We start from the raw sequence: 24438 nt of genomic DNA on the forward strand, positions 1-24438 counted from the left end.
TACCGGGATCCTAGGTTCCTGCTAACCCTCATCCCTCTCTGGGGGCCCACAGGAGCAATGACTCAGGCCTCACTGGGTGGGAGTGTTCCCTGCAGAGTTGCTAGCAGGCCCTGTGACTGTAGGGGTCCAGGAGACTCATGGGAGTGAGGGCCACCAGAGATCAAGTTCCTAGGTAGAGGGCGTATGGATCCAGGTCTGGCCTATTGATGTCTACTCCCCCACCCAGAGTCTCTCCTGCCATCCTGGGTGTGAGCACAGCAGGAAAAGCTGGTTCTGAGCTCACAGCCTCCTAACACCTCATATGCTGAGTGGGTTGAAGGTTTCAGATGCTTTGTCCTGTTTTAATACTCATACCATTTTGCAGATGAGGAAACAGGCTCAGAGAGGGAAGGTGCCTTGGGTCAGGATTGCCTGCCTGGCAAATGGCTCAGCAGAGACTCAAGTATTGGGACTCCTGTGTGTAGCACAGATGTCATCTGCAGGAAATTTTCCAATCCCCACCGTGAGAGCCTTTATTCACGGTGGTCTTTTCCGGAGGGCCCTGCTGCCTTCACTCTGAAGGACTGGCTGATTGGGGCCAGCCTCTGCATATCCCGCAGAGAGACTGGGCTGCCCATTCCCCAGACATAACTTCCAGGCAGTGTGACCCTCTGACCTTGTTCGGTGCTGCAGAGCAGAGCTTTTCAGACTGTGCTGAAGGACCAGATTTTAAATCTCTCAATCTGCTGTGGACCAATGCTTTTGTAAACTACAATAAAAATGAATTACTAGAGAAGCGAAATGTTAAAGAAAAACGCACAAAACAAAGCCCCAGTTTTTGTTTAATTAGATTCAAGAGGCAAAATTAGGTGGTCAAGTTGCTACAAGCTTCCTAAATGCTTCTTCGATTTCTATGCTAACCTAGTCAGGGTGCAGAGTGCAGCTCTAGGGCTGGGTCTGCTTTGCGGACCATGCTTTGAGCAGTCCTGCTTTAGAGAACCCCTGCTTACTAGGGGTTCCTGACACCCTGTCACCTCCCTTACTTCCAGGCCACACTCAGGGTAAGCAGGACTTTGGAATTCTCTATTGAAATGTCCACATCCATAAAGGGTTAGTATCCAAAATCTATAAAGAACTTACCAAACTCAATATCCGAAATACAAATAATCCAGTGAAGAAATGGGCAGAAGACATGAATAGACATTTCTCCAAAGAAGACATCCAGATGGCCGACAGACACATGAAAAGATGCCCAATAGTGTTTATTATCAGGGAAATACAAATCAAAACCACAATGAGAGACCACCTCGCACTGGTTCGAGTGGCTAAAATCGACAACTTGGGCAACAGATGTTGGCGAGGATGTGGAGAAACGGGAACCCTCTTACACTGTTGGTGGGAATGCAAACTGGTGCAGCTGCTCTGGAAAACAGTATGGAGGTGCCTCAAAAAATTAAAAATAGAACTACCCTGCGACCCAGCAATTACACTACTAGCAATTTATCCAAAGGCTACAAAAATACTGATTCAAAGGGGCACATGCACCCCCATGTTTATAGCAGCACTATCCACAATAGCCAAAGTATGGAAAGAGCCCAAATGTCCATCAACAGATGAATGGATAAAGAAGACGTGGTGTATATATATACAATGGAATATTACTCGGTGATGAAAAAGAATGAAATCTTGCCATTTGCAGCAACGTGGATGGAATCAGAGGGTATTATGCTAAGCTAATTATCATAGAAAGATATCATATGATTTAACTCATATGTGGAATTTGAGAAACTTAGCAGATGAACATAGGGTAAGGGAAGGAAAAATAAAATAAAAACAGAGAGGAAGGTAAACCATAAGAGACTCTTAAATACAGAGAACAAACTGAGAGTTGATGGGGGCAGTGGGTTAAATGGGTGACAGGCATTAAGGAGGGCATTTGTTGGGATGAGCACTGGGTGTCATATGTACGAGGTGAATCACTGGGTTCTCCTCCTGAAGCCAAGACTACACTGTATATTACCTAACTTGAGAATACAAAAAGAAAGAAAAAAAAAATGGCCTCATCCTGCCACTGTGCCCTGTGTGGCCATCTTCTCTGGGTCTGTCGTGCCAAGGTTAGCCCGTGCCATGGGCAAGCCTGCCCAGGGAGGCGGGGTTATGGACAGAGGTTGGACTGGAAGGCTGAGTTGTCCACACATGTGCAGGCAAGGCCCTGTGTGGTGCAGGGCTGCCGTGAGAGGGGTGTGGGCTGCGTGTTAGGGGCCTCCCTTTGTCGTCTCCTCTCACCTCTTCACAAATGTTAAGGGCAGACCCGCCTCTGGGCTTATGATGTTTCCTGCCAGGTTGGGACTGATGAGAAGCAGAGAGGTGGGGGCCAAGTACCTGGGCTTCTGACAGTCACCGCTGCTCACTAAGAGTGGCTCTCCGTGCCCTGACCACTTACCTACCCCTTGTGGCACTGAGCCCATGGACACTGCTGGCCAGCCCTTCCGGCCAGCCGTGTCCCTGCTTCTCCAGACCTCACACAGCTTGTTCCCTCTCTCATGTAGCACCTGGTTGGGGCCCTTTGGTGCTCCTAATCGCTGGTCTGTTTGCTGTCTTGGGGGCTGCCCCGGCAGTTGTCTGAGGTCCCCGGAGGGCAGAAGAGCCTCCCCCACGTCCATCCAGCTCTGGGGCCACATGCACGCTCTTGCATGGGGAAGTTCCCTCATTGCCTTGGCTCTGGTTCTGAACTAAAACAGTCCCCACAGCGTCCTAGGATCTGAGTATTTGCTGTGTGTCTATTTCCTCCACAGACATATTCTCCAAGGGCAGGGACCACAGGCTTCCCTGTGAACTATGGGTCTTGCTGAGGGCTTGGCTCTCTACTTTCTTTTTTTATTATTATTTTTTAATCTTTATTTTTGAGAGAGAGAGACAGAGTGCAAGCAGGGGAAGGGCAGATAGAGAAGGAGACACAGAATCCAAAGCAGGCTCCAGGCTCTGAGCTGTCAGCGCAGAGCCCGAGGTGGGGCTCGAACTCTCGAGCCACGAGATCATGACCTGGGCTGAAGTCGGATGCTTAACCGACTGAGCCACCCAGGCCCCCCAGCACTCTCCTTTCTTTATCAGTAACTCCGGCTGGGTTTTCAACTCAAATGTGCTTGACGTTGGCCTCGTGGCCCCCCTTTCCCCACACCTGGTACCTACTTATCCACACACATACTTATCCACATGCACACGCGTATTCACAAACACTCACAAATATATACGTCTATGTGCACAGCTGCACACACACTCACACACGCACAGGCACACACAACCACAGCTGTGTCTGTGCTACCCTGTCCACTGGGCTTGGATGGGGCTCAGCAGACAGAGAACCCGGGACTTCCAGACGCTGTCTTGCCAGATGAGAGGCTGAAGGGCTCTTATAACTTCCCGGGGCCGTTTGCCGGCTTTCTTGATAACACGAGCTGAGTCCATTTTTCAAGGCTGTAAGCCAGACCAGACATCCTGGCCTTTTGGGGGACTCAGTGGCTGATGGAGTGCCAGGGCATGGCTTGCTTCTCTGTCTTCAGGACTGGGCTGGCAGCCTGACGTATCTTTGAGGCTGAGGGACTTGGAGATGGAGGGGTTCTTGAAGCCTGCCATCTCTGAGCCTCCCCTGGATCGCCCACATGTCTGTGCCAGCGTGAGCAAGTGGGACATGTTAGGGCAGCCCCTGTGTCAGCCGGCGGAGGAAATCTGGAAAGCTCCACCTTTGACTGCCTCAGGCAGCAGCAGAGGCCAGAATCAAGACTTTTCTCGCATGCTTTGGGAAGGCTCAAATTGATAGTGGATGTGAAAATGCTTTGCAAACTATAAAGCCTTGTGCATCATGAGAGGGGATGTTCGTTTTTAAGACCACAGTTGAGGGGCGCCTGGGTGGCTCAGTCGGTTACGCCTCCAACTTCAGCTCAGGTCATGATCTCATGGTTCATGAGTTCAAGCCCCGCATCAGGCTCTGTGCTGACCACTCAGAGCCTGGAGCCTGCTTTGGATCCTGTGTCTCCTTCTCTCTCTGCCTCTTTCCTGCTCACTCTCTTTCACTCTCTCTCAAATAAATAGACCTTAAGTTTGAAAAAAAAAAAAAAAAAAAAGACCACAGTTGAGCATTGTTTCTCTTCCCCGTGAGTAGCGGACCTTCTTCCAGGGACTTTCAAGGACCAGGTCAGCCAAGGGGTGACTCTTGGGCAGTCAGCACGATGCTGGGTGCCCATCCCCAAGCTTGGCTGTTGTGTGGTCTGCAAGGAAAGCAAGAGCCAAGGAAAGAGTAGGGGAAAGTCTCCCTGCATAGTTGCAGACAGGGCTGTATAGATGCCAGTGGTCAGGTGGGGAAAAAATGGTCCCCTCTTGGGCCAATGTGCCTTTCACAGACCCTTGGAGCAGAATGGCACTTACAGAAACATCAGTGATTGCACTTAGACAGTAGTTGTGGGTTACGATTATGGTCATAATAGAAGCTTCGAGATGCAATCAATCGCCTTATGTTTACTATGGTTACTTAGTATGATGGTCAGTTTTTTGTGTCAACTTGGCTGTGCCACGTGCTTCGATATTTGGCCAAACATTCTGAATGCTTTTGTGAAGGTGTTTTTTCCATGAGATCAACATTTAAATCAGTGGAATTGGAGTAAAGCACATTGCCCTCCGTGTGGGTGGGCCTCATCCAATCACTTGAAGGCCTTAATAGGACAAAGACTGACCTCCACTGAGCAAGAAGGAATTCTGCCAGCAGACTGCCTTGGGAGTCGAACCGTAACTCTTCCTTGAGTCTCCAGCCTGTCAGCCTCCCCCATCGGATTTTGGACTCATCATTCCTCTACAATCACATGAGCCAATTCCTTAAAATAAATCTCTCTCTATTATGTATACACACATCCTGTGCGTTCTGTTTCTCTGGAGAACCCTGACCAGTAGGCTTATCTTCATAGAAGGATAGAGGAATGGGGACAAAGGATACCCAACATCTCCATATCAGGAGGGCCAGCAGCCCCCCAAGCTCCCAGCTTCTCTGGCCTCCTTGACCACAGGGGGTGTGTACGGCTGCCACAGTGGGAGCCAAGGTGCTTGCGGGTCACCTTGACACAGAAACCACAGCTTTTGCTCTCCATCGGCTTTTCATCCTGTGTGAGTCAAGGAGGCCCAAAGCCTGCAAGCCCATGTACAATGTTTCATGTTTACTATGTGGTTCCAGGAAACCAGGCGGTGGGAAGCGGGAGGTCAAGGTCACTTCCAAGCAGATCCAGATCTGATGTTAACCCTCGACACTCGAGGATGCACTCCTTGTTGCTGACAGTCCTTGTCGTTCCCAGGGCCTCAACTTGTTATGATTCATGGATGAAACAGGACCCAGAGGGAGACAAAGGAGTTAGCGTTCAGTGGTTGATGCTCAGGAAGCAGGAAGAGCTCTCAAGGAAGCCCCCTTCAGAACGAGAATGGCAGAAGGCAAGGATTTGTGCTTGCCAGAGCTGGGCTTTGTGGATATGTGAAAGGGCCTTCTAAGCTCCACCAAGTTTCTCTTAAAGTATTGGGAAAACTCAGTGGTGTCCCACTCAAAGTCATGGTGTGGGGACATGCACTTTATGTCACATGGTGGTGAAGGCAGGGGCAGGACCCTTTCTGGGCTCCAGGAAAGGAGCTATGGGTGGGGGGATGAGAACTGAAGAGTCCAGACTTGCTCCCTTGTGTCCCTCTTGGTCAAAATACTGGGGGTGGGGGATGTGTGTACCGGATGGGACAGGTTTGGAAACTCCAGAGAGGAAGGGAACGCCTTGCCGTGCACTGGGGAGGAGGCCGAGCCCTCCTCGGAGAGTGGCCTGCACCTCCAGGGAGAGGTCATGACAAAGAAAAAATGATGGCGAGGCTTGGTTGTGTTGAAAGGCCCTGAGATTTCCCTGCCCAGCCCTGCTCCAGCCTCCCATGGGCCCTGTAGGGCTTGGAGGAGATCCAGGAACATGCCTGTGGCCCCTAGAGAGTGGCAGGGAGGGGGCTGAGAGGAGCATGCCAGCTAAGGGATCACTGTGAGGTCAGGCAAGGGGACTCCCTGCCATCATCCCTGACAGGAGCTGAGAAGTGGGCAGTGAAGTGTCAGGGGCCAGGTTGAGAGAACGGCTGAACCTCTTTTAAGGGCCTGTAGCCCCGTGACCGTTCAGACGGTAGCCCCAGTCGCCGGGCCTGGCTCAGCCTGGGAGGGACTGAGATTGGGCTTGGCAACAGCATCTCACTCATTGGTCTGGCATCTCCTGTTTGCATCCAGATGACCTCTCCTCACCGCACTAATTTCCAGCAAGCTACTGGGGTCAGTACCGGTTCCCGGTAATGACTGATGTGGACAACAGCCTGAGACCCCGTCAGCTCTTTATTCAGCACCAAGGCAAGTCAATGGGCAAACCCTGGCCATTTTTTGCCAGAGGGCCAGCTGGAGAGTGGGCAGCCTCAGTGCTATTGTGGGCGGTCCCAATATCACTTTCCTTTTCCTTTCTGATCAAACTAACAAATCCTTTTCCTCTGCCTTAGAGTTAGGCGTGGAGGGCACAAGGTGGCAGACAGATGCCCCACAAAGTCCCCAGGACTCCAGTCTGATGAAGAGAAACAAAGCAGTCTCAGCGTCTGACAGGTTAGCAAGAGAACCCCACCTGCTGCCCCCAGTGGGGTCCCCTCGATGTCCACAACCATACTGTCTTCCCTCCAATGTGCTGAAGGGGGCTCCAGGCCCCCAGGGCCCTTTCCCAGCCCTGAGTTTGTCCATGGCCTTGGTGGTAGAGGTGGTGCACGTGCCCAGGTGCCCTGCCTCTGTGGAGCCCCCTGTGTCTGTTTCCTCCCCTGGCTGGGTTAACTAGACCCAGAAGACCACAGCGAAGGGCTGGCTGCAGGGGAGAGGGGACCCCTGGGCTCAGTGTTGCACACCTTCAGTGGATATCTAGGGGTTCTGGGGGGAGGCTTCCCTTGGGCTGGGCCCCCCTGGAAAGAGGCCAGAGACAAGGATTAGGGTGTGAATGATTTATTTGGGAGGTGAGGGAAACTTCGATAGAGAGCAAAAGGAAGACAACCAATGAAGGATGTGCCACCGAGCCCATCCCCAAGTGGGCAACGGAGGCTCAGTCCCGTCGGAGAACTCAGAGACGGCACACCTCAGAGTATTCCCACCTGAGGGGGGAGGGAGCTGGGGTATTTGTCCACCACTCCTGTCCATACGGATAGGAGGCTGCCCCTGGGTAACCAACTTTCGAGGACTTCCGACTGCTCCTATGTGTGGGCTGAGTGGGCTCTCACAGTCAGAAAAGCCCACCGTCCGTGGGTGGCAGGTGTTCCCGAGGTGCACCCTTCAGTGTGGAGATGTCACCGTGGAAGAGAGATGGGCGAGCGCTGACAAATATCTGCTCCATTGCTTGAGCTACTTCTTTAGCAATGCGGTTCCTGTCTGTGACTGGCTCCTCCATTCCTGCAGTCTCTCTATGTCTGGAGCTCCCCTTCGAGACCTTTCTCCTCCCCAACTCCCGGTCACCAACCACCTTCTCTGGGTTGGTCCTTCCTGGGTTTTGCCCACCAACTCCCTGGGTCCCTCCTCTCCTGCTCTAATGGCAGAACCTGGACCCAGCAGGCCTGCAACTCAAACCACAGCGCGTCTTCTTTGTGGACAAGCTCTCCCTTACCCAGACTGATTGAGACTCCTCCTCGACCTTCCGTGGCTTCCTATTTTTTTCAGGATAAAACTTACTTCTCTTACTCTGGCACCTTCATCTTAATGCTGATTTCCCTCTTCAGATTTATGTTGCAGAGATCTTTTACGCCCTGTTTTAATCAGTGTGTCCTGAGCAGTAAGTCTGGAGTTAGCTGTCCCTGTGTTCTGCCACATCCCACCACGGATACCTTGCCTTCCTTCTCTACTTAAGCAGAACTACATCCTTCAGAGACTTATCAAGATGGAATCAGAAATCACATGAGCCCACGCTGAGTCTTCACTTATTATGATTCACAGGTGAAGGCAAGACCCAAAAGAAGGGTGGGGGGGGGGGCATGGAAAGAGGGAAAGGGAGAGGGAAAGAGAGGAAAAGAGGGAGAGAGAGAGAACACATCAAAGACAAACGAGCACTTCACTGAGACGCACAGATTTCCCGGGGGCTTGCCAGTCAGCTTTGTATGGCTGGACACACCCACACGACAGCAGGGAGCCTAAGCCAGATTAGAAGACAAACTCATTAGAGAGAGCCATTCTGGTCATTGTCCTATAAGCAAAAACAAGGCTGGAAATCAGAGGGATGCAACAAAGCAGGCAGTTCTTGGAAGACGGCCAACAATCCCAGTTTGAGTCCACATCGAAATGGAATATTAGTGCCACTGAACTGCACGCTTGAAAATGGTAAATTTTAGGTATGCTTTTGCCACAATTAAGAAACACGGGCGGGGGGGGGGAGAGAAAAGAAACATGAAAAAAAGAAAGAAATATCTATGTATTGAAATCCCCATCCTTAACAATTTAGAATGATGTACTTGTTGGGGGTGGGGTTGAAGAATGGCATGGCTGAAGGAGAAAACTTCTGGGTGATGTTGATAAATACTCTTTACAGTTTTTCAAGACCCAGTGTTCTGGCACAAATCGGTAAACTGGATCAGACAGAAGGCAATTTCTGGAAGAGAGAAATAAGCATCTGGACAATTTTTATAAACACCCCCTTGGCACCAGGATGGCGTGCTTGCTGCTGACGTGTTTTGGCCAGCACACGAGCAGTCTGAAGAGAAGCATGCTGGGTACGAGGGCCAGGCTTGTCCTGAGTCCCACTGAGTAGGGGAGGAAGGGAAACACTTTCTTGCCTCTACCAAATCCTGCAGCAAGAGAATGCTCAGTTTGGTTGAGTGAGAAAGCTTGGAGGAGGCAGTGTTGCAGAGATGGTCCAACTTTCTCCCTGTGAGAGGAAACAGTCTCAGGTCCTCCCAGCTGGAGGAAGGAAAGCCATCCTCTCCAGCACAGCATCTGGAGGCTCTGGCCCCAACTTAGCGAAGGCTTGAAGGCTTTAAGAGTTTAAGAGCAAACGTGGCACCTGCTTTTTGGAAGCCTGGAGTCAGATAGAGAAGAGCTCTCACTGTCCTCAGGGACCTCTGGGAAATGTGGTTGGAAATACCATTCAGGGACAGGAGCTTCTGGGGAAGCCAGGAATTGCTTGCTTTTCCCAAACAAGCCTAAGTCAAACCTACAGTTTCCAGGCAGCCTCGGTCAGTGGGGGGGGGACATACCCTGTCTCCAGCAATCCAGGGGGGAAGCAAGACACTGAACCCACTCCTCAACTAAGGCCTTCCCACTCCTATATATCAAAATAAACTGGACTCTACACCCTAGTGTCACAGCCTCTAATGGCCCAAAACATTCCCTGGGTGATTTCTGTGGACCTTAGAAGGCCACTTTCCTCATGGTCCTTTTGGTCATAGCTTCTGCATCCAAACATCAAATCTCTACTCTGTTCCTATGTCATAACCTGGGTGCACTAAGACTTTTCACTGTTTTCCCCCAAATTGTTGCCATACCCAGGGGTTCATTACCCTTATGGAGAGTTTGAGGGGTCATGTACCCATCTTCCACTGATCTTGAAAGTTCTTTTCTCTGCCTGTGTCTCCCTCTCCCCCTTCTCTCTTTCTCTCTCTCCTCTCCCTCTCAGGAGCCAACTCTGTCCTTGTTTTAGCAGAGTGCTTTTCTTCCTCCACTCAGATTTTGGCACCTGCCGATGATCCTGCCCACGGCTGCTCTGTTCTCCCCCACCAGGCTTCTCCAGGCAAACCTTCCAAAGAAACATGATGCTCTCCTCAAGAGGGACTTCTGATCAGTTCAACTTTCTCCACGTCTTTAATTAGAAACAATTTAGTCCAACTGGGAAAGAGGCATTTTATCATCAACTAGCCAAATTACTATCTCCTATAAGATAGGGCAAATCAAAAAGAGAATAGAAATGATTAACCTTGCAAATATTTGTGATGCAGAACCCTCAAGTCTTCAAAGATTTTTTTACAAAGAAGGGTGAAAATGCAAACCCCATCAAAGTGTGTTTTAAATCAATGCTTCTCAAATTTCAGTATGTACACAGATCCCCTGAGAATCTTGCTAAATGCATATTAGAATTCAACAAGACTGAAGTGGGGCCTAAGGTTCTGCTTTTTTTTTTTTTAAGTTTATTTATTTATTTTTGAGACAGAGAGTGGGAGAGAGAGAGCACAAGCAGGGGAGGGGCAGAGAGAGAGAGAGGGAGACGGAGAATCCCAAGCAGGCTCTGCACATATAGGGCTCGAACTCACAAACCTGTGGAGATCAGGACCAGGGCTGAAACAAAGAGTTGGACTCTTAACCAACTGAGTGACTCAGGCACTGCAGGTTCTGCATCTTTCATAAGCTCCCAGGTGATGCTGTTGCTGTGGGTCCACGGACCACACTTTGAAGAGCAGTCACAGACCAGTGGTTTTCAACGTTACTGCCATTGGAATTACCTGGGGGAGCTTAAGAAATATTAATGCCTGGACTCCACCCCAATATTCTCATGTGATCAAGAATAGCTGAACATTGGTATTAAAAAAAAAAAAAATTCACCTTCAACAAATGATGTTGGGAAAACTGGAGAGCTACACGCAAAAGAATGAAACTAGACCACTTTCTTATACCACATACAAAAATAAACTCAAAATGGGTTAAAGATCTAAATGTGAGACCTGAAACCATAATAATCCTAGAAGAGAGCACAGGCAGTAATTTCTCTGACGTTGGCTGTGACAACTTTTTTTCTAGATAGGTCCCCTGAGGCAAGGGGAACAAAAGCAAAAATAAACTATTGAGACCACATCAAAATAAAAAACGTCTGCACAGCTAAGGAAACGATCAACAAAAGTGAAAGGCAACCTACTGAATGGGAGAAGATATTTGCAAATGATATAACTGATAAAGGGTGAGTATCCAAAAATACATAAAGAATGTATACAACTCGACACCTAACAAACAATCTAATTAAAAAAGAGGCAGAAGACACGAACAGACATTTCTCCAAAGAAGACATCCAGACGGCCAACAGACCCATTGAAAAGATGCTCAACAACACCCATCGTCAGGGAAATGCAAATCAAAACCACAATGAGATATCACCTCACACCTGTCAGAACGGCTGGGATCAAAAATAGAAGAAATGAATGTTGATGAGGATGTGGAGAAAAAGGAACCCTCATGCACCGTTGGTGGGAATGCAAACTGATGTAGCCGCTCTGGAAAACAGTACAGAGTTTCCTCAAAAAATTAAAAATAGAATTACCAAATGATGCAGTAGTTGCACTACTGGGTATTTACCCGAAGAACACAAAAACACTAACTCAAAGGCTTACAGGCACCCCTATGTCTATGTAGCATTATTTACAATAGCCAAATCGTGGAAGCCCAAGTGTCCACTGATAGATGAAAGGATAAAGACGATGTGGTGTATGTACAATGAATATTAGTCAGCCATAAAAAAAAGAATGAAACCTTGCTGTTTGCAACAACACGGATGGATCTAGAAAGCATGAGGTTAAGCGAAATAAGTCGGAGAAAGACAAATACCATAAAATTTCACTCATGTGTGGAATTTAAGAAACCAAACAAATGAACAAAGGGGAAAAAAGAAACAAATCAAGACATAGACTCTTAACCATAGAGAACAAATTGATGGTTACCAGAGCGGAGGTGGCTTGGGGGGATGGGTGAAATGGGTAAAGCAGATCACAGTACACTTATCTTTTTTTTTTTTTTTCAACGTTTATTTATTTTTGGGACAGAGAGAGACAGAGCATGAACGGGGGAGGGGCAGAGAGAGAGGGAGACACAGAATCGGAAACAGGCTCCAGGCTCTGAGCCATCAGCCCAGAGCCCGACGCGGGGCTCGAACTCACGGACCGCGAGATCGTGACCTGGCTGAAGTCGGACGCTTAACCGACTGCGCCACCCAGGCGCCCCACAGTACACTTATCTTGATGAGCACTAAGGAATATATGGAATTGTTGAATCATGACATTGTACACCTGAAAAATATAACCCACTGTATGTCAATGGCACTGGAATTTTAAGAAATTCAGGGGGCTCTGATGTAGGGCTAAAGTTGAGAACCAGTGCCCTAAAGTAAGCATCAAGCACATGGATTAATATTTTATCTTTTCTTTCTTTTTTTAAAAGCTTATTTAGCTTTGAGAGAGAGAGAGAGAGAGAGCACGTGAGTGTGCATCAGGGAGAGGGGGAGGGGCAGAGAGAGAGGGGGACAGGATCCAAAGCAGGCTCTGGGCTGACAGCACAGATGTGGGGCTCAAACTCATAAGCGGCGAGATCACGACCTGAGCTGAAGTTGGACGTTTAACCGACTGAGCCACCCAGGCGCCCCTTATCTTTTCTTAATTGTGGTACTTGGCATGGGTAGGTAGGAGGAAGACAGTCTTCTCCTAAAGGAGAGACCAACTGCGACATTCCCAGTAGTCCTCAAGGGCTGTAAGGAGAATCTCGTAGGAACTCAGCTCTTTGTGGTGGGGACAGAAAATGGCTTTGTTAATCTGAAGCCAATTTAAAAGGACATGCTGGGGCGCCTGGGTGGCGCAGTCGGTTAAGCGTCCGACTTCAGCCAGGTCACGATCTCGCGGTCCGGGAGTTCGAGCCCCGCGTCGGGCTCTGGGCTGATGGCTCAGAGCCTGGAGCCTGTTTCCGATTCTGTGTCTCCCTCTCTCTCTGCCCCTCCCCCGTTCATGCTCTGTCTCTCTCTGTCCCAAAAATGAATAAACATTGAAAAAAAAAAAATTAAAAGGACATGCTAATGAACAAAATGACAAATCAAGCTAAAATAAAAAGAATGAAAGAACAAAGTGGTAAGATGTAAAAAAAGGTATAAATTAATATTCAAAAAAAGCAAGTTTTAGGACAAATTAGATACAGTAAGAATAAATGTTTATAATCAAAAATTAAGCTGGATAACACTCAGGTCGAGTATATGAAATACCCAATATTTGATCCTGTGAAACCTACAGCAATATAACAAATTCGTATGGCTCAAAAATAATGTGGTTAAAAACCAGAAGATACAATGATAAAGCAAAACAAGATTAAAGGTTAAGCATCAGCCTCAGAGAGAAGTCCCTCTGTGCAGGACAAGAGCAGTGCTTTGGGCTGGGTGCCCACTTGTCTATTATAAGCTGGTCTCACTGAGGCCTGGGACCTGAGGTGACAGGGACCCCAGGGAAGTAGGCTCTTGGCACTGGCCTTCTGGTGTTTGGCTGTATGGCCTGAGACACCTGCCAGGACCCTTAACTGCTCTCAGAGAGCACCTCTAGACGGCTAACTAGCAAGCTGTTTATTTTGACCCACTGGCAAATAGCTTACAGACTGCCAAGATTCTTACTAGAGAAGACTTGGAGGAGGGTACTTCCGGCAGGCTGGTCAAATTTGCAGATTAAATTCAATTTATTAAACATTTATTAAATTCCTCCTCTGTGCCAAGCCTTGTAGAGGGTACTGCGGATCTGGCAATAAACAGGACATCTGAGTGGTATATTTAAGGTCTGGTGGGGTTAGGGCCCTGGAATGGGGTGAGGGAGTGCTGCGGGTTGGGTCCCCCAGAAGTGGACTCTGAGATGAGGTTTTAGCATGTGGAGCTGTTGGAGCTCTGGGGATCAAACTCTGTGAATGGGAAGGAAGCAGGATCAAGTACTGGGAGAAGCTGGGCTGCAGTGCAGTCTCAACAAAGGCCTCAGCTGACCTATGCAGTGCTCTGAGGCTGAAATGGCCCTTCACAGTTGTCTAACGTCACAAGGAGAGTTCTGAGCCTCTATATCCCCCAATGACCAGTCATCGGATGTGACTATCCTGTTGGGTGAGGTAGCTATCTCCAGCCAAGGGTAGTTTCCAGGAAGAGATAACAGCTCAGGGAAATCAGCCAGAAGCACTCTCAGCAGATGGGCCAATGAGTTCTGAGTTCCGATGGGGAATCTGGTGTTACATCATAATGTCCATTACAGGTGGTATCTTAGTTTGTTCAGACTTCTCTAACAAAATACCACAGCCTGGGAAGCTTATAAACAACAGAAATTTGCTTCTCATGGTTCTGGAGGCTGGAAGTCCAAGATTGGGGTGCTAACACGGTAGGGCTCTGGTGAAGGCCCTCTTATGGGCTGTGACTGCCGACATCCCATCGTGTCCTCACATGGTGGAAGGGAGTGAGGGATCTTTCTTGGGTCTCTTATTATTATTATTTAAAAAAATTTTTTTAACATTCATTCACATTTGAGAAACAGAGAGAGACAGAAGTGGGGGAGGGGCAGAGAGAGAAGGAGACATAGAATCTGAAGCAGGATCCAGGCTCCGAGCTATCAGTACAGAGCCTGACACAGGGCTAGAATCTGGGGCCTCTCATAAGGGCACTAATCTATTCATTTGGACTCCACTTTTAGAACCTGACCACCTCCCAAGGGCTGCATCTCTAATATCATTATCTTGGGGTTAAGATTTTAACATATGAAATTTGGGGAGGAGGATACATAAACATTCAGTCCATAGCAGGATATATATATATATATATATATATATATATATATATATATATATGGCTTGATAGGGTCATTCTGTACAAGATCCTGACTGTGAAGTGAATCAATAAATGGTTAGTTGACTGGATCATCCCTACTGGTCATCTATGAAGCATCAATAAAACAAACTCATCTTTGATCGCCCAGACAGACGTGATGTATCCACAGTGAAATGAGCAAAGTCTTGAGTTGGGTGGCACGCGGAAGATGTGTAACTCGTCACTCTCCCGTCTGGGCTCCATACACCCACAGTGGCATGCAGAGGGGACAAGGGTGAGACGAGGTCTGGAGACCAAGCAGGCCTTTGCCATATTTGAAGAGTCAGTGGCTGCTTGGTGCAAAAGAGAAAAGACTCTGTGGAGAGGGTATGAAGCTGTCTCAAAATGGATCTGGGGAAGAAGGCAGAACCATCCTTAATGGAGAGAAGACTTCGTGTCAGCATCAGGCGATAGTTCCTAAGGTAAAAACTGGCAGACAAGGGAGTGAGGTGAACTTCTCTTCCCTGGTGACAGCTCAAGAGATGTAACACGATCAGGAGGACATTTTTAACATTCAATATGGAGATATTGCTAAGTTAAACCCATCTTGACCATTCCTTGTAGTTGGAGACTAAGATATGATAAAAGAATGATTAAAAAAAGAGAGTTTTACAGATTTTCTAGAAACCATAAGAAGAAACTGGAGTGGGGTTGGGATAGTTTCTGCAGAGGACAGTCACAGCGATGAAAAAGGAAAGGGTTTGAAATATGGATAAAAGGGAATGAACTGAAACCATATGTCCAAGATATTTTGGGGCACAGCACTGCTGTTGCATACAAGCACGTGGTGAACCCACAATGCATCTCCTGAGGGTCTAGCGACCTCACCTGTGGGAGAAGTTCTTAATCTTACTTGTTCAATGGCAGACTGGTGAAGCCAATGGACTTATTTCAGTATAATGTCTTTACATTCATGACACAAAATACTTAGATCACAAATACACTTCTCAAAATATTAGCAAAACGTTTCTAATGTAGTAGAACACATTACAGAACCATATCCAGCAATGGATTTAATAATTATTGCGTTTTTAAGTCGTGCTCAACACACACATCTCTAAAGATATCTACAAAAGATATGTACAAGCATCATGTGATAAGAAAACAATGTGTGATTTGGTGATAAAGGCACAGGCATTGCTGACACTATTATGGGTTGTTACCTACATTCATAATTGAGGGAAGTGCTAAATGCTATTATATTAATTAAACATTAGTTTAGCTACACATTAGTTAACTTTTTTTCCACCCCAGTTCAGGAGTCCCCCAAATTCTGTCCAGCCTGAGGACCCCAGGTCAAGGGTCCCTAGAGGGACCACAGTAGGGAGGCAACAGTCCACAAGGCTGGGAAGCCATTGATGTGTCAGATGTCAAAGGACCCATACTGTTGATGGGAATCTGGTCGGTCTCTGATACTGCCTACCCTCCATAACTCTGTAATCCTCTCTGGCATTCAAGGTACTTTCTTTTTAATCAGATAAGGAACCATCATCCCAATGAGGTTAAAAGTAATAAATAAAATTTCTTGATTTCACTTCTCCGGCGAGGGTTTCCCCCGGGGAAGAGTCAAAAGCTTTAGACAAGGATGGAACACGATAAGCTCGGGAGAAGGTGTGAATCCAGAATACACCTTCACCACCTTTCCCCAGCATGTGTGGTTTGTTCGGAAACAGAAGAATGTTGGGGCACCTGCGTGGCTCAGTTGGTTAAGCATCTGACTTAGATTCAGGTCATGATATCCCCATTCCCTGGATTCAAGCCCCAGGTCGGGCTCTGTGCTGACAGCTCAGAGCCTGGAGCCTGTTTCAGATTCTGCACCTCCCTTTCTCTCCCTGCTCCCCCCACTCCCCACGCGTCGCGCTCTCTCTCTCAAAAACAAATAAACATTAAAGAAATAAGGAAAGAAAGAAAGAAAGAAAGAAAGAAAGAAAGAAAGGAAGGAAGAAAGAAGGAAAGAAAGAAAGAAAGAAAGAAAGAAAGAAAGAAAGAAAGAAAGAAACAGAAGACTGTTTTCCAGAATTAGGGACCCCTGAGTTAAGTTCTGGGGATTTCATGCTCCACTTTCCTTTCTAGTGTCAGTTCGCAGTGTTTAATAGAGATGCATTTCTATCAGAAAATAGCCCGATTTCACGTTGGAGATTTTTCAAACCTGGTGGGACAGAGAGAATCACTGATCTCAATTCTCCACTTTCTGTATGCCTTCATGCCTTTGCTAGTGCTTCATAGTGGTCAGAGTTACTCTCTGACCCCTTGACGCTGAGTATGATCATGTGACTTGTTTTGGCCAATGGGATGTTAGCAGATAGGTCACGAGCAGAGTGCCTGCACAGTTGGAGTTACCTTTTGTGCTCAGTGCCTTTTGTCGTGGGAAGAGCATTCCCTGGATAACCACCTCGCGTGGAAAATATGGAGAGGCGTAGGGCCTATCTGGACCTGGCCTGGAACTTGGAACCAAGCCCGGCCGAGCCAGCCTTAAATTAGCCACCTTGCAGCCGTGGGAGCATGAGAATTCAGTGTTTTTTGCTGTATGCCACTGAATTTGGAAGATGGTTTTTATCACAGCACGATTCTAGGTAGAGCTCGTACACCCAGAGATGTATTCTCAACGCAGTATGGCTTACAATAAACCCACGCTTTAATTTATCCATTGCTTAAAATTCTATTATACAAAGTTTATGCTAAAAAAAGATGCCTATTCGTGTATTTTAAGTTCGATATTTATATATTTTTGGACTCTGGCCGTTGGTCACTCAGGATATTTCTGTGCATTGAATACACATAAGCTGATATAACACAGAAGGAAATAGTGGAGTGGTAGTGAGGGAAGCGGAGAAGACTGTTCGATGTTAAATTCAGCAAATATTTATAGAATTCCTGTCATATGCAAGGTACTTTTCAAGGCACTAGAGACACACGGATAAAAATCCCTGCCTCGGTGGAGCTTTCCTTCTAGTGACACTTATTGGGTATGGGAATTATTCTGTTCCATAGCAGAACAGGGCTCTCAGTAGCAAACCATAAATTATGGGAGTGAAATGGACAGGAAGAATAAGGGAAGTTCACACCCACGGAGACTTCAGGAGGTGGAAGGGACCATATCATGAAGGGAAAAAATAAGAACTGGGCGAACGCTCAGCAAATAAGTAGCAATGGGTTTTGCTCAGAATGGGGAGAGAAATCTCTCTCTCAAGTGGGAAACCTAAAAATAAAAAAAAAAAAAGAAAGTCAAGTCAGAGACAGGAAGTGGCTTTTTTCTTGCCAGGAGTTTACCTCAGAGTCAAGAAAAAGAAAAGAAATGGAGTCTTAAGTTGTTATGAACAGTTATGGCCTCTACCTCCGAGGTGAGGTGATCAGAGACTCTGTTACTAACCGTACCTACGTCATCACATGTCCTCTACTTCTTCCAGGATCTTTTTTTCTTGAAGAGTTGTAAAGCTGTCCTAGGTAACCTGAGTGATCTAAAATATCCACTCTACTGGGCAGCCCTAGTGCTGATTCTGGCCTTCTCTTCTTTTTTTTTTAATTTTTAAACAAAATTTTTTTTAACGTTTATTTATTTTTAAGAGAGACAGAGACAGAATGCGAGTGGGTTAGGGGCAGAGAGAGAAGGAGACACAGAATCCGACGCAGGCTCCAGGCTCCGAGCTGTCGGCACAGAGCCCGACGCGGGGCTGGAACTCACGAGCTGTGAGATCATGACCTGAGTCGAAGTCGGACGCTCAACCGACTGAGCCACTCAGGCACCCCTCTGGCCTTCTCTTCTGGCCACTTATTTCCACGACATCTGTAGAAGAAGTGAGAAAGACAGATAATTTGGTGACATAGCCAAACATCTAAATATATGGAAGATTCTGGAAACAACAATGGCGTGAAGAAAGTATACATTTATTTCTCATTCACATAAAAATATGGTGAAGCTGTCCGCAATCGGTGTGGTGCTCCATGCTCTCGGGGACTCTGGCTTCTTCTACTGTTGCTGCGCCTCTTGTGGCCTTGACCTCTTGTCCAAGATGGCAGCATTTACACTCCGGGCAGCACGATAAAGAGTAGGCCAAAGAAGAAGAGGAAAAGGGATATTATTGCTGCTTCTTAAGGAAGAGACCATACTGCCATTTACGTTCCATTGGCTGGATTTTAAACGTCTTGCTTCTCTCGGCCACTTAGGGATGTTGAAAAATATAGTCTTCATCTTGGGTAGCCACGTGTCCAGCCAGAAATTAGGGGATCCAGCACGATAACAGAAAGGATAGCTACTGGGGATGGGCTAGTCAGAATAGGCAAGGCTGTGCTGTGGTACAAAGAAACCCTAATATCTCAGTGGCTTGACATAACTAAACTTCATTTCTTGCTCAGGAATCCAGGTTGACAGACACTCTACCATCACTGAGCTGACTCACCGGGAACCCAGGACCTCCAGGACCCCTGTAACAAGAGAAGAGAAGGCATGGAGGGAGGACACGGGCTCCCGAATGCTTCAGCTCACTAGTATATCACCTCATTTCTGCTCTCAGCGCCTTTGCCAGAACCAGTCACCTGGCCTCCATCCAACCAACAGGGAGGCTGGGAAATGAGGAAGAACCATTTGATTATTATCAGTGAACAATAAATATCTAAATATCTCTGCCGTGGGTTAAAACTGTTGGATTCGGTTAAACAAATGCATACGTATCGCTTCTTGGCCTTTTGGCTAAGAATCAAGTGCAAAAAGATGTATATGTGTATATGCATATACAATGATTAATTGCTAGAGCACATTAAAGTTTTGATCGACTGTGTCAGTATTTAACATTCCTTTCTTCCTCTCAGCTGGCTTACATGTGGCTCGGTGCCTCAGTTTCCTTCTAGCCCTGTCAATTTGCACTTTTCTTGTATCCGCGGTCTTGAAGAAAAGCCGCGAGAGTTGATGCTAGGTTTCCCATCTGACACAGAGGAGGCCTCCTTTTAAACAATAATAAAAATAGCCTCCATTGATGTTGCTGTTTCTTTCCCCCTTTGTCTCGTCTGTTGAAAGAGCCAATTAAACAAAGTGTGTGCTTTCGGCGCCTGTTCTGTGCTCATTTTAAGATTTAATCAACCCTCTGAACCTGCAGCGTAACCGCCTCATAATGTCAAGTTAATATATTGAGATCAGCTCAAACCCACCATTCCCAAGGGTGGTTTTGTTTAAAGGCGAGTGGTAATTGAATTTCTAAACAACTGCCAAGCTTTCAAGGTACCAAAATAAACATTACCCAAACAGAAACTTACCCTGGAGTCTTTGGTTAACTTATGCATACTTGAGGAAAATAGAGGTTGTAACAATTTTTTTTTTTTTTTTTTTTAAAGAAGGGAGCTATACTCTTTGCTGTCCCTTTAAAAATTAATCACCATCTGCCCCCATTTTGCAGGGGGCATTTTTCAAATCTGAACAGCCAGATTTACAAATCAGGTAAATCAGCAGCTGATTATTCATCGAGACACAGTTTGCTTTATAGGAAGGCGTTTCAGTCTCCTTTAACCCCTGGGCTGTATCATTGCTCAACTGAATATCTTTAGGGCTGCTCACTGCCTGCGGAATAATGTCCAAATTCTGTACCCTGGAGTCCTACACTCTCCGTGATCTGTCTCCAACACAATTTTCAAGGCTCGTCTCCGGCTACAGAACCCTTTCCCCTTCCAACCGAGCATACACCCTACTCATCAGTCGTATCTCACAGTTCACCTCTTGCAAATGTGTTTGACACTTTTCTACTTGGGTACGTGTTGATTCTATTCCCTTAATCTGCAATGCTCTTCATCTTAAATCCATCCCTTAGGATCCCACCCCAGTCAGTAACCCCTTCTTGTTCCTCTCAGTTGTGTTAAACGTCACCTTTGTGCTCGATAACACTGAGGGACACATTTATCGTATACTTCCCTCCTCCTGTCTTGCGTCAAAATAATTCATGTTTGGCTTCCACGTGAGAACGTAAGTTCTGCAAAGCCAGGAAGTATTTCTGTTTTTTTCTCTCTGCTTTGTGCTCATGAATGTGTACGGAGTACCTACTAAGTGCCTGGCCCTGTGCTGGAAGCTCTGAGCACGGATTAGGCCCCGAAGAATCCCATGCAAAGACTGGTTGTAATACTGAAGGAAAAGAAGAGATAGATGAATGAGCTTAGAAATAGCAGTACAAGATGGGATGCACTTAGAGGGTTACAATATCTGATGAACGGTTGTCTGCAGCATCGCTGGTACATGATAGAATGTGAGGACCGTTTACAAGAAGGAGGTGCTGTCACCAGCTTGGGAAGAGCTTCTTGGAGGAGCCTCACCAGGCATCTGGACGTTCGTGGACAAGGAGACGGGATATGTAACAGCATGGCAAAGGCAAAGGAGAGGTTTAGTGACGCTCAAAGGGAAAGGCAGATGGCTTTTGATATAAAGTATTTGTGAAGGGAATCGTCAGGGACAGATGAAAATAGGGGGAAAAGGCACCTAGAAAGTCCTGAATTTCCAGAAGAAGGAATTTGGACTTTATTCAGTAAGCACAGGGAGCCACCGAGAGCCACTGAGGTTTGGTGTGATATGGCTGTGTTCTTCCTGGGAGTGTTAGCCTGGCATTGATTGGTGCGGGATGGTGGGAGGAGTGACAGATCATCCCTGATGCAGGAGCAAAACTGAGGGACTGAACTATGGCAGCAGCCGCCAGCATGGAGGGGAGGTAGCAAGTGGGTGACCTTGGGCAGAAGTGAAATCACCTGGACTTATGAACGAGGGAGATGTAGGAGTCAAAAGTGGGTACTGAGCTTTTCAGTCTAGAAGCCTGCAGAAATGGCAACGCTATATCGGTGAGGGGCCCCTAAGAGGCGGACCGGATCTGAGCATGAGGGGCCAACAGGAAATCCAGGTGGGGGGCTACAGGCACTGGGAAACGTGGGCTGGAATTCAGGTAAGGGGCAGGGCTGGATATAATTAATATTTGAAGAAATATTTTCAAATTTCAAGCGTCACTATATGTTAGCACTTTATGTAATTATTTTATGTTTTTAAGTTTATTTATTTATCTTTGAGAGAGAGAAAGCATGCATGGGGGAGGGGCAGAGAGAGAGGGAAAGAGAGAGAATCCCAAGCAGGCTCCACACTGTCAGTGAAGATCCCGACGTGGGCTCGAACCCATGAACCGTGAGAGAGTGACCTGAGCCCAAGTCAGATGCTTAACCGACTGAACCACCCAGGTGCCCCTGTTAGCATTTTACTATTGCAATGTCTATGCATTTAATTATTGGAACATCTTTGTATGGATATTTAAAGGCATCTTTAATGGGATATAATACATGTACTACTATAGATATCATCCATTTAAAGTATACAATTCAGTGAATTTTAATACACTCACAGGGTTGTGCAACCATCAACACAATGTAAGTTTATTTAAAAAAAAATTTAATGTTTATTTATTTTTGAGAGAAAGAGAGACAGAGTGCAAACGGGGCAGGGACAGAGAGAGAGGGAGACACAGAATCCGAAGCAGGCTCCAGGCCCCGAGCTGTCAGCACCGAGCCTGACGCGGGGCTCGAACTCATGAACCATGAGGTCATGACCTGAGCCAAAGTCGGACGCTTAACTGACTAAACCAGCCAGGTGCCCTAAGTGTGAATAGTATTGATCACTTCTCAAAGAAAGTCCATGCGTGTTAGCCCACACCCTCCTCTCAGCCCAAGGCAACTGCTAATTTACTTTCTGGCTCTATAGATTTTCCTATTCTGGACATTTTAAATAAATAGAATCATACAATACGTGGTATTTTGTGACTGGCTTCTTTCACTTAGCATATTTTCAAAGTTCATCCATTTTGTAGTGTATATCGTATACCTCATTCTTTTTTATTGCTGAATGACATTCCATTGTTTGGATATGCCTTATTTTGTCTGTAATTCATTAGTCATTGGATTGTTTCCACTTTTTGACTATTATGAATAAAGCTGCTGTGAACATTCACGTACAAGTTTTTGTGTAGATGTGTATTTTCATTTCTCCTGATTTTATGCCTGGAGTGGGATTGTTGGGGGATATGGTAACACTGTGTTTACTACTGTGAGGGACAAACTGGTTCCAAAGTGATCGAACCATTTAAAATTCCCACCAATGACGTACAAGGGTTCCAAATTCTCCACATATTTGCCAACACTTGTTTTTGCCCGTCTTTTTGATTGTAACCGTCCTAGTGCGTATGAAGTGCTCTCTCGTTGTGGTTTTGATTTGCATTTTCCTAACAACGAATGATGTTGAAGATCTTTCCTTTTCTTTTTAAAATTTTTTTTTCAACGTTTATTTATTTTTTTTGGGACAGAGAGAGACAGAGCATGAACGGGGGAGGGGCAGAGAGAGAGGGAGACACAGAATCGGAAACAGGCTCCAGGCTCTGAGCCATCAGCCCAGAGCCTGACGCGGGGCTCGAACTCACGGACCGCGAGATCGTGAGCTGGCTGAAGTCGGACGCTTAACCGACTGCGCCACCCTGGCGCCCCTACTTTTCTTTTTAAAAAATATTTGTTTTTGAGAGAGAGAGAGTGCATGTGCGCTAGTGGAGGAGGGGCAGAGAGAGAGGGACATTGAGGATCCAAGGCAGGATTTGTGCTAACAGCAGAGAGCCCGACGTGGGGCTCCAACTCATGGACCGTGAGATCGTGACCTGAGCTGAAGTCAGGCACTTAACTGACTGAGCCAGTCACCCAGGTGCCCCACCCATTTTTAAATTGGTTTGTCTGTTTGGTATTGAGCTGTTCTTTATATATTCTTGGTATGTTTCTTTTTAGATATATGATTTTTAGATATATGATTTGCTAATATTGTTTCCCATTCCATGGATTATCTTTTCATCTAGGGCATGTCTGTGTGTGTGTGAAATATTTATTTGCAGCATGAAAATTTTTATTGTGATGTCCAATTTATGTATTTTTTTTCTGTCATTGCTTCTGCTTTTGGTGTCATACCTAAGAAATCCTCACCAACCCAAGGTCATGAAGTTTGCAACTATGATTTCTTCTCAGATTTTTACAATTTCTGCTCTTACATTTAGGTCAAGTTAATTTTTACGTAATACGTTCTTTTGCGCGTGGAATCCAATGATCTCAATACTATTTGTTAAAAGGACTATTCTTTCCCCATTGTGACGAAGAAAGATAAATACCGTATAATCTTACTTATATGTGAAATCTCAAACAACAACAACAACAACAACAACAACAACAAAAAGATTGAACTCAGAAACAGAAAGTAGAACAGTGGTTACGAGGGGGTAGGAGGTGGAGGAGATAGGGAGATGCTGGTCAAAAGGAACAATCCTTCAGTTCTAAGATGAATAAGCTCTGGGGATCTAATGCACAGCATGACGACTATGGTTAATAATACTGTGTTGTGTACTTGAAATTTGCTAGGAGAGATCTTAAAGATTCTCACCTATATGTATACGAAACAAAAACAAAGCATAACTATGTTTTAGTTGGTGATGGATGTGTTAATGAACCTGATTATGGTAATCATTTTGTAGAGTCCACATAATTCAGATGGTCATGTTGTACCCCTTAAATATATACAATTTTATTTGTCCATTATACCTTAATAAAGTGTAATCAATAAGTAAATAGCAAATACCACCCTCGCTAAAGGAACGGAATATTATTTAGCTGTAAAATGGAATGCGATTCTGATATCTGTCGCAACATGGATGAACCTTGAGAATACCATGCTTGGTGAAATAAGCCAGACCAAAGGACAAATACTGTTATGATTCCACCTTACCTAGAGTAACCAATCCATAGAGCCAGAAAGTAGAATGGTGTTTGCCAGGGGCTGGGGAGAGGGAGGAATGGAGAG

The 24438-nt window shown here is 46.3% G+C and overlaps 1 long non-coding RNA gene across 2 annotated transcripts in view; it reads left to right on the plus strand.

Moving 5' to 3' along the window:
- LOC123580463 overlaps window positions 1–19644 on the plus strand; it is an 80127-nt gene extending 60483 nt beyond the window's left edge. For both annotated transcript variants that reach the window (XR_006703314.1, XR_006703312.1), the window contains one exon: window positions 18957–19644. This is a non-coding gene — a long non-coding RNA (uncharacterized LOC123580463). The remainder of the gene's footprint in view (window positions 1–18956) is intronic.
- Window positions 19645–24438: the final 4794 nt, after the last annotated feature.

This window comes from Leopardus geoffroyi, chromosome A3 (assembly GCF_018350155.1).
Source record: "Leopardus geoffroyi isolate Oge1 chromosome A3, O.geoffroyi_Oge1_pat1.0, whole genome shotgun sequence".
Classification (NCBI taxonomy): Eukaryota; Metazoa; Chordata; class Mammalia; order Carnivora; family Felidae; genus Leopardus; species Leopardus geoffroyi.